Genomic DNA, 10,000 nt, shown 5'->3' with positions numbered 1-10,000 from the left:
TGAGGATGAGTCCTTGCAAACAAACTGCAAGTAGCACTCCATAGCCTTGACTCACTGTTTTTCATTTTTTCCCGTTATGTTTACCGCTCAAAGATAATCGGTGACGTAACATTGACGACCTGGCTGGTTGTAAAAAAGGACAGAGAAGTGATCACAAATATTTAACTGGTAAGTTATGCCCATGTTTGTTACCTTGATGTTGCACACGCCGTTATGAGTATGTGTTTTTCTCCGTCTTTATCAAAATAGGACTATGGATCTCAATCTTGGGTATGTGCTGAAAGATTAATTTATGATTGCTGCCTTGTGTAAAAGTTTAACTCGTTTAGGTTTTGCTCACAATTGCTTCCTTTCTTATTAAGACTCGCCGGGAAGGTGCATTACAAAACACTCGAATCAAAAATGTGTGTTAAGAACTCAGAAAACAAATAAAATACAAATTTAAACTAAAGATAACATTTAAATGTGAAATACTAAACATTACAAATAGGGCTTGATACTCGAGATATCGCAAGTTTGTGTCTGTGCGATATAGAAAATTACTATATCGTGATATTCGAGTATATGTTCTCACACAGTTGCTTTTAGCTGCAGGCATTACACTGCAGGCTCTTCTCGCTTTTTTTGTATCTCTTTCTCACAGAGACATAAATAAGCGCACCGTCTTACTTACGTCACGCGTGCAACATCACACGCCATCTCCGAGCAGAGTTAGCTACATGGGTAACATTAGCTGTGTTGCGGGTGGTAATACGAGAGAGGGAAGGTGCAAATCTGGTAACAAATGGAGGAAGAATTAATTCCCAAGAAAAACAGCACGGGGTGCATCGTCTGGCGGTGGTTTGGCTTCATGCGGGAATATGTTGAACAATTATGTGGCAAAAGCGTTGCTACAAAAAGTAGCAGCACTGCTAATTTGTAGCATCATTTAAAAATAATACTGGTTAAAAGCTTTTGATCTGAACTAGTCTCCATATCTAAATTAGAATGAGCACCCCCCGCTCTCCCATAAGGGACAATTGGTAGAAAATGGATGGATGGATGGATCATTGATTGTCATTAACATAGAGCTTCTATTTTTGCTGGATGCTAGAGCAAAGCTGCAGAAGCTTGTCAGCAATTTCTCACAAATAGGGTAGAACAGGACAGGAAGTATGACACAATCAAAATAAATCTGGTCGATTTTCAAAATAAAAGGGTTGGTGATTAATAATAATTTACTCACCCAGGTTAAAAGCACAGAAATATGGAAAAAAAATGACAAATCCCAGCAAGTCCGCCCTTGTTTCCTTCTCCAGTTGGCTCATCTGCCTGTATCTTATATAGTGCTTAACTAAACCAGCACAATACCTAAATCGCTTTACAATATATGTCACATTCACACATAATACATTCACACAATGATGGTGGAAGCTGCCACGCATGGCGCTAACCACGACCCATCAGGAGCAAGGTTGGCAGGAGAAGCTGCAGCTAAAATGAATAGTAACCGTCAGCATCAAGCCTTCAGAGTTTACGGCATACTTTAATCACACGGATATTGAAAAATAAAACACTAAACTTAATTGGTTAAACATAATGGACCAGTATAATGCATCCTGCATGCTTTTTACATCTGTCAAATAGCCATAATAAAGAACAAAGTTAAAAAGCTACACCACCATGCTACGACAGTAGGATTGGTGTTCCTGGGGTTAAAGGCCTTACCTTTTCTCCTCCAAACATATTGCTGGGTATTGTGGCCAAACAGCTCATTTTTTGTTTTATCTGACCACAGAACTTTCCTCCTGAAGTTCTTATCTTTGTCCTCGTGATGTCAGATGAAACAAAAATTGAAGAGTTTGGCCACAATAGCCAGCAATATGTTTGGAGGAGAAAAGGTGAGGCCTTTAATTCCAGGAACACCATCCCTATCGTCAAGCATGGTGGTAGTAGTATTATGCTCTGGGCCTGTTTTGCTGCCAAAGGAACTGGTGCTTTAAATGGGACAAAGAAAAAAGAGGATTACCTCCAAATTCTTTAGGACAACCTACAATTTTCAGCCCGGAGGTTGGGTCTTGGGCGCAGTTGGGTGTTCCAACAGGACAATGACACCAAACACACGTCAAAAATGGTAAAGGAATGGCTTAATCAGGCTAGAATTAAGGTTTTAAAATGGCCTTCCGAAATTCCTGACTTAAATGTGTGGACAATGCTGAAGAAACAAGTCCATGTCTAGCATTAAACGATTACAGTTGGTACAAAATGCGGCTGATAGACTTTTGACAAGAACAAGAAAGTTTGATCATATTACGCCTATACTGGCTCACCTGCACTAGCTTCCTGTGCACTTAAGATGTGACTTTAAGGTTTTACTACTTACGTATAAAATACTACACGGTGTAGCTTCGTCCTATCTTGCCGATTATATTGTACCATATGTCCCGGCAAGAAATCTGCGTTCAAAAGACTCCGGCTTATTAGTGATTCCTAAAGCCCAAAAAAAGTCTGCGGGCTATAGAGCGTTTTCCGTTCGGGCTCCAGTACTCTGGAATGCCCTCCCGGTAACAGTTTGAGATTCTACCTCAGTAGAAGCATTTAAGTCTCACCTTAAAACTCATTTGTGTACTCTAGCCTTTAAATAGACCTCCTTTTTAGACCAGTTGATCTGCCGCTTCTTTTCTTTTTCTCCTCTGTCCCCCCCTCCCTTGTGGAGGGGGTCCGGTCCGATGACCATGGACGAAGTACTGGCTGTCCAGAGGCGGGACCCAGGATGGACCGCTGGCCTGTGTATCGGTTGGGGACACCTCTACGATGCTGATCCGACTCCACTTGGGATGGTTTCCTGTGGATGGGACTCTCGCTGCTGTCTTGGATCCGCTTTGAACTGAACTCTCGCGGCTGTGTTGGAGCCACTATGGATTGAACTTTCACAGTATCATATTAGACCCGATCGACATCCATTGCTTTCGGTCCCCTAGAGGAGGGGGGGTTGCCCACATTTGAGGTCCTCGCCAACGTTCTCATAGTCATCATTGTCACTGGCGTCCCACTGGGTGTGAATTCTCCTTGCCCACTGGGTGTGAGTTTTCTTTGCCTTTATGTGGGTTCTTCCGAGGATGTCGTAGTCGTAGTGGTTTGTACAGTCCTTTGAGACATTTGTGGTTTAGGGCTATATAAATAAACATTGATTGATTGATTGATTGATTGATTTATGCACCAATTTTATCAAGAGGAGTGATGATAAATTCAACCAGAAGCTTGCCAGAAGCTTGTGGATGGCTATCAAAAGCGTCTTATTGCAGTTAAACTTGCCAAGGGACATGTGACCAAATATTAATATTACTGTATGTATACTTTTGACCCAGCAGATTTGCTCACATTTTCAGTAGACCCATAAAAAATTCATAAAAGAACCATACTTTGTGAATTTATTTTTTGGGGGTGGGGGGGGGGGGGGGGTAAACAAGTATGTGCTCCAATCACTCTATCACAAAAAAGTAGGAGTTGTAGAAATTACGACTTTACATATTATACGTTTCTGTCTAATACAATGGAAATTACAGCATGTGTTTCCAAATGTCTGAGTTTCTATCTGACAGAAACATGCATGTAAACAGGGGGCAATGATACAAAAAAGTCCAAGTGGAGCCAAATAAGTGCATTGAAAAACGACCACCTAGTTACAACTTGAGATGAATACTTGAAGGCAGGTTGATGAATGAATGAACATGAATTTGACACACAGGCTACTGTACAATTGTACTGAAAAGGTAACACAAACATGAAACATGCGTCCATACCTGAAACCTGAAGACACAAAGTAGATGTTTCTACAAGCTTGTCTTCTCTTAAAAAAAAAAAGAAAAGGTGATAAGGAGGAAGCGTTTTCTTGCTGTTTTTCTTTAAAAACGTAGCTTTGGTTTTCCAGTGTGGCTCAGCTTCATTCAGTCCAAGACTTGCGTCCTTTCTCGAAACTAAACCAACCTTCCTCCCCTTCCTCTTCCTTCTCCTCCTCCTCCTCAGGCAGCCTGATGACGTCACACCACCCGCACCCTTCCAATAGATCGTGAGGAGCAAAAAAACGGTTCGTGGAAAAAAATATATTTTTTTACAGATTTTGTAGATTTTCTTTCTTTTCAAGAATATTAAAACAGGTTTAATTTTAGTTTTCAATTTCTTCCAGTGGCCAACTTGTATTTACTTCCTGTACATACTTAGACAACTGTCCACTACTTCCTGCACACTCATCGAGGTGTTCACTCACGACCGGAAATAAAAGTGTTGAAATAAAAGATGTTTTGCAATTGAAATAGTTTTGTATTTATTTATTAATTGTATTTTTAAATTGTATTCATTATAGGCTACTTTCCTCTGTAATTATACATTGTATAGGTATTTTCATTGATTTATATATTTTCATTATTAAATATGTTTATATGCATGAAACCAGCTACTGTGCATAATATATAAGATATTAGTTGTATATTTTTATAATAATTTATTAGATACTGTATCAATATGGATATTTTATTTTAGATTTTTAGCCAAAATTAAACAAAACATACATACATACGATGAGGTGGCGACTGGTCCAGGGTGTAAGGCCTTCCGCCCGATTGTAGCTGAGTTAGGCACCAGCGACGCCAAAGGGAATAAGCGGTAGAAAATGGATGGATGGATACATACATACATACGTATATATACATATAATATGTATATATATATATAAATGGATATATACATATTTACATATGTATGTATACATATATGTATGTATACATATATATTATATACATATATACTTATACATATATATGTATAAATAAATACATTTAAAAATATATATACATACATATATATACATATACAATATAATAATATAATATATCAGTATATATAGTATATATAATATGTAAATATAACATATATGTTATATTTCATATTGCTACTAAGGTACATGTATTATTTTACTTTATACCTGCATTATCCTTTCCATCCTTACACTTTCCATCCTTTGTAACTGAGCTACTGTGTGGAACAATTTCCCTTGTGGATCAATAAAGTTTGTCTAAGTCTAAATACACAGTCTTGAGAAGCCCATTAAATTCTTACTAAAATTCTGAAAAAATAAAAATTTGAACTAATGTGCTAAATTGTCCATTCATTTATAACGTTACAAAATGTAATCTTAGATAATTATTTTGATATGTGGTGTACCAGAACTAATGACACAGTACATTGCAAAACTCCTTTTCCATCTGTATTTCAAAACGTTTTTTTGATTTAATGACTAATAACATTTGCTCGTTGCTATTTCTAATTGTATTTTTTTACTCTTGATGACCATTTACTTTATAATTAAAATTGTGTTACCCCAGTGGCGTCACTAGGTCTGAAGAACAGGCGGAGGTGCGGCTAAATATTTTCGGTCACAACTCTTTTGGCACTGTATTAGAATTATACAACAAACACCGAATACATCTAAGTGTACAAAAGCTTGAATCATCTTTCGTAAGCATGAGATGACCCAAACACATAAGGATAATGTTGTTTCGTGGAAAAGCTAGCAGGCAACTTGCAAACAGGGAAACGTTGCACAGATGAGAGCAGTGTAAACAAACTAGCACAGCACTACAGAGTTGACCTGAAAACAGAGAAGGTTCTGGTAGAAATAAACTTTTTTCCTGTAAAATAGGGCCTGAATGTCCACCCAAATGTCGTCCGTGCACAACCTCTTTGATTCCAAATTTTTGCACTAGCAAGATTTTTTTGCTTACAACTTGTTGTTACTGTATTAGAATTACACTGCAAGTACTGAAGAAATCAAAAATGGTTGAAAACCAATATTGTTAGTCTCCTTTTATTACTGTGATGGTGACGCAACAGTTTGTTAACATGTAAAATCTTCCACTCCTTAAAGTTAAAGTTAAAGTACCAATGATTGTCACACATACACTAGGTGTGGTGAAATTCGTCCTCTGCATTTGCCTTTGACCATTCCCTGGGAGGCGAGGGGAGCAGTGCCTGGGATTTAACCTCCAATTCCAACCATTGATCCTGAATGCCAAGGAGGGAGGTAATGGGTCCCATTTTTATAGTCTTTGGTATGACTCGGCCGGGTTTTGAACTCACAACCTACCAGTCTCAGGGCGGACACTCTAAGACAGGGGTCGGGAACCTTTTTGCCTGAGAGAGCCAAGAAAGCCAAATATTTTAAAACATATTTCTGTAAGAGCCATATAATATTTTTTTTTAACCCTGAACACAACTAAACATGTGCATTTTTAAGTAAGACCAACATTTCTAGAGTATAATAAGTCTCTTATTCTTTGAAATAACATTGTTATTCTGATGCTAACTGTGGAGGGGACGTGGCCTGCGGGCCTGCAGCGAAACAGGGTGTGCCAGGACCGGCCTCGAAATCAGCGAAAGGTGCGTAGATGGCCCATCTGGGCCTTGTTATCTAATCACCTGTCGCTCTGTTATAAGCAGCAGCCAGGAAACTGGAGCCAGAGTGCGAGCGAGAACGAAAGAGAAAAAGACAATTGCTGGAAAGGAACTAAGAGACTTATTGAAAAATAAAACAATATTGTAACCCTGAAACAGGTTCTCATGTCGGAGCTTGCTGGTCTGAAGAACCCCCAGAAGGGCAAGCCCCACACTAACCAATAATAAATAAATTACTTCTTACCATTAACGCAACTTCTTGAACATTAAAAACATGAGAATGTTTTATATTTTAAACGTTATTTTTAACAAGTGGAACTATTCATTACTTATCGTGTCAAGCGATGTCAGCTCAGATTTATCCGTGAGCCAGATGCAGTCGTCAAAAGAGCCACATCTGGTTCCCTACCCCTGCTCTAAGACATAGACTTAGACTTCTTTTATTGTCATTCAAATTTGAACTTTACAGTACAGATAAGAACAACATTTTGTTGCATTAGCTCGTTATAGTGCAGCATAAAAAATCAATAAGGTGCAGATATAAATGAATAGATTACTGTACAGATAAATATATTGCACTTTTGCATATGCATCCAGGTTTATGGATGTATGTTATATTGTCTGTATATTCCAGCGAGTTAATCCATTTTTGGGGGGAATTGAGAGGGTTCTTTTGACGCATTCAAGAGTCTTACGGCCTGAGGGAAGAAGCTTTTACAGAACCTGGAAGTTCTGCTATGGAGGCTGCAGAACTTCTTTCTAGAGGCCAGCAGTGAAAACAGTTCTTGGTGGGGGTGGGAGGAGTCTCTGCAGATTTTCTGAGCCCTGGTCAGGCAGCGGCTTTTTGCGATCTCCTGGATAGGAGGAAGAGAAGTCCTGGAAATCTTTTTCCGCTGTCATATACCACTCTCTGCAGAGTCTGAGGCACTGCAGGCTCCGGTCCCGACATAGATGCAGTTGGTCAGTAGGCTCTTTACAGTGCCTCTTTAGAATCTGGTGAGAATGGGGGTAGGGAGATGTGCTCTTTTCATCCGACGCAAAAAGTGCATGCGCTGCCGAGCTCTAAAAGAGCTCCGGTGTGTAGGGACCAGGTCATATTGTCTGTTATCTGCACCCCCAAGAACTTGTTCTTCGTCTCATTTTGTCCACCAAAAGTTTTTTACTGTGCGTGAATGCACAAAGGTGTGCTTTGTTGATGTTATTGACTTGTTGGTGTGCTAATCAGGATTATTTGGTCAGTGCCGACTGCAAGCTAATCAATGCTAGCATGCTATTTACGTGAGCTGTATGTATATATTGTATCATTATACCTCATTTGGTATATTTGAGCTAATTTAATGTCCTTTCCTTTTATTCTCTTTGTATATAATTTTCGTTGTGCATGGCTCATGACACATTGTCTGTATGTAATATTGGCTGCATTTCAGATAGTCGTTTGTGTGCCATGTTGTTCCAGACCACAGCAAACATTACTTAGCTTGCCAAAGATTGTAATAAATCTATTAAAAGAAGACAGCCTTAACTTGGACACACACATGTATGCCTTTGGCCATTAAAAACCAGTCATTTCCAGGAGTTATCTCACCTTCTGAGTAGCCCCTGATTTTCTAATGTTTTCTAATGATGTAAAAATGTGTAGAATAAATATTAAATCTCAACATTTCTGTCTTTGAACATTTGCTTCAGCCTGTGACACAGTCATTATGATAGTAGGCTATTATAGCTGATACAGACACTTATATCATGTGTTGCCTTCATTATATCTTTCAACGTTTTTGATTGCCGACTCCTGATATAAATGTACAGTGGGGAAAAGGAAACACACGTTTATTTTCTGAAAAGTACAGTTGAATGGTTTTTACTACAAAAGGTATGTGATATATGAATGTGTAATTTTACTGGTTCTCCACATTGTACATTTATTCTGTGAAGGTTGAAAACAAAACGATAAAGCTTGGCTCTACTCTATAGACTACAAATTGGGAGTTTTTGTTCGTTATGCCATTACACAGAGAATGTCCATTTGGATGTGCATACATGTTCCACTTTTACAAATACGAGGCCAAAAAATTCCACTAAACTTCAACTTGTGTTTTTGTGTGTTCCACTTGACAACCACAAGCCGCATACAAAAAAAAAAAAAGTATCTTCCCAAGCCGACTCTCAGTTTCCTTTTTAGGTTTGGGATTGGGTTGGGTAAGTATAATAACGCCCTGCCTGACACCACCCCCTCTGTGGTCATTTGATCATTATTTTAGAGCTTCCTCTTGCGTGTGTTTACTTAGGGAAAACACTGTGGGAGGCTATAAATGTGGCGTGTGTGTGTGCGTGTGTGTGTGTTCTTGAATTTCTACCCTCCTTGAGACATCAACAAGGAAAATTACCTTCCATATGAGGACCAGTGAACAAGTTTGGACCGAAATCATGGTCCCAACACGGAAAACCATTGCATCTACAAACCCCGTTTCCATATGAGTTGGGAAATTGTGTTAGATGTAAATATAAACAGAATTCGATGATTTGCAAATCATTTTCAACCCATATTTAGTTGAATATGCTACAAAGACAACATATTTGATGTTCAAACTGATAAACTTTTTTTTTTTTTTGCAAATAATCATTAACTTTAGAATTTGATGCCAGCAACACGTGACAAAGAAGTTAGGAAAGGTGGCAATGAATACTGATAAAGTTGAGGAATGCTCATCAAACACTTATTTGGAACATCCCACAGGTGTGCAGGCTAATTGGGAACCGGTGGGTGCCATGATTGGGTAAAAAAACAGCTTCCCAAAAAATGCTCAGTCTTTCACAAGAAAGGATGGGGTGAGGTATAACCCTTTGTCGACAACTGCGTGAGCAAATAGTCAAACAGTTTAAGAACAACGTTTCTCAAAGTGCATCTGCAAGAAATTTAGGGATTTGAACATCTACGGTCCATAATATCATCAAAAAGTTCAGAGAATCTGGAGAAATCACTCCACGTAAGCGGCATGGCCGGAAACCAAAACTGAATGACCGTGACCTTCGATCCCTCAGACGGCACTGTATCAACCAAACCGACATCAATCTCTAAACGATATCACCACTTGGGCTCAGGAACGCTTCAGAAAACCAATGTCACTAAATACAGTTCGTCGCTACATCTGTAAGTGCAAGTTAAAGCTCCACTACGGAAAGCGAAAGCCATTTATCAACAACATCCAGAAACGCTGCCGGCTTCTCTGGGCCCGAGATCATCTAAGATGGCCTGATGCAAAATGGAAAAGTGTTCTGTGGTCTGAGGAGTCGACATTTCAAATTGTTTTTGGAAATATTTGACATTGTGTCATCCGGATTAAAGGGGAAGCGAACCATCCAAACTTTTATTGATGCAAAGTTCAAAAGGTCAAGGCATGGGTAACTTACACATCTGTGAAGACACCATTAATGCTGAAAGGTACATACAGGTTTTGGAACAACATATGCTGCCATCTAAGCACCGTCTTTTTCATTGATGCCCCTGCTTATTTCAGCAAGACAATGCCAAGCCACATTCAGCACGTGTTACAACACCGTGGCTTCGTAAAAA

At 39.0% G+C, this 10,000-nt stretch overlaps 1 protein-coding gene across 2 annotated transcripts in view; it reads right to left on the bottom strand.

Moving 5' to 3' along the window:
* Positions 1 to 10,000, bottom strand: part of LOC133552520 (LHFPL tetraspan subfamily member 2a protein-like) — a 58,047-nt gene that overhangs the window by 37,101 nt on the left and 10,946 nt on the right. Inside the window, exon 1 of one of the 2 annotated variants that reach the window (XM_061899741.1) lies at positions 3,783 to 4,001. The exons of the other annotated variant lie outside the window; for it this stretch is intronic. The gene's annotated coding sequence lies outside the window, so the exon portion shown is untranslated. Of the gene's footprint in view, positions 1 to 3,782; positions 4,002 to 10,000 lie in introns of those variants that run through there. 2 annotated transcript variants of the gene reach the window in all.

The sequence above is a fragment of the Nerophis ophidion genome, linkage group LG01 (genome assembly GCF_033978795.1).
Source record: "Nerophis ophidion isolate RoL-2023_Sa linkage group LG01, RoL_Noph_v1.0, whole genome shotgun sequence".
Classification (NCBI taxonomy): Eukaryota; Metazoa; Chordata; class Actinopteri; order Syngnathiformes; family Syngnathidae; genus Nerophis; species Nerophis ophidion.
The sequence above is the reverse complement of the archived record's forward strand: the minus strand, read 5'-3'. Positions and strand labels throughout refer to the sequence as shown.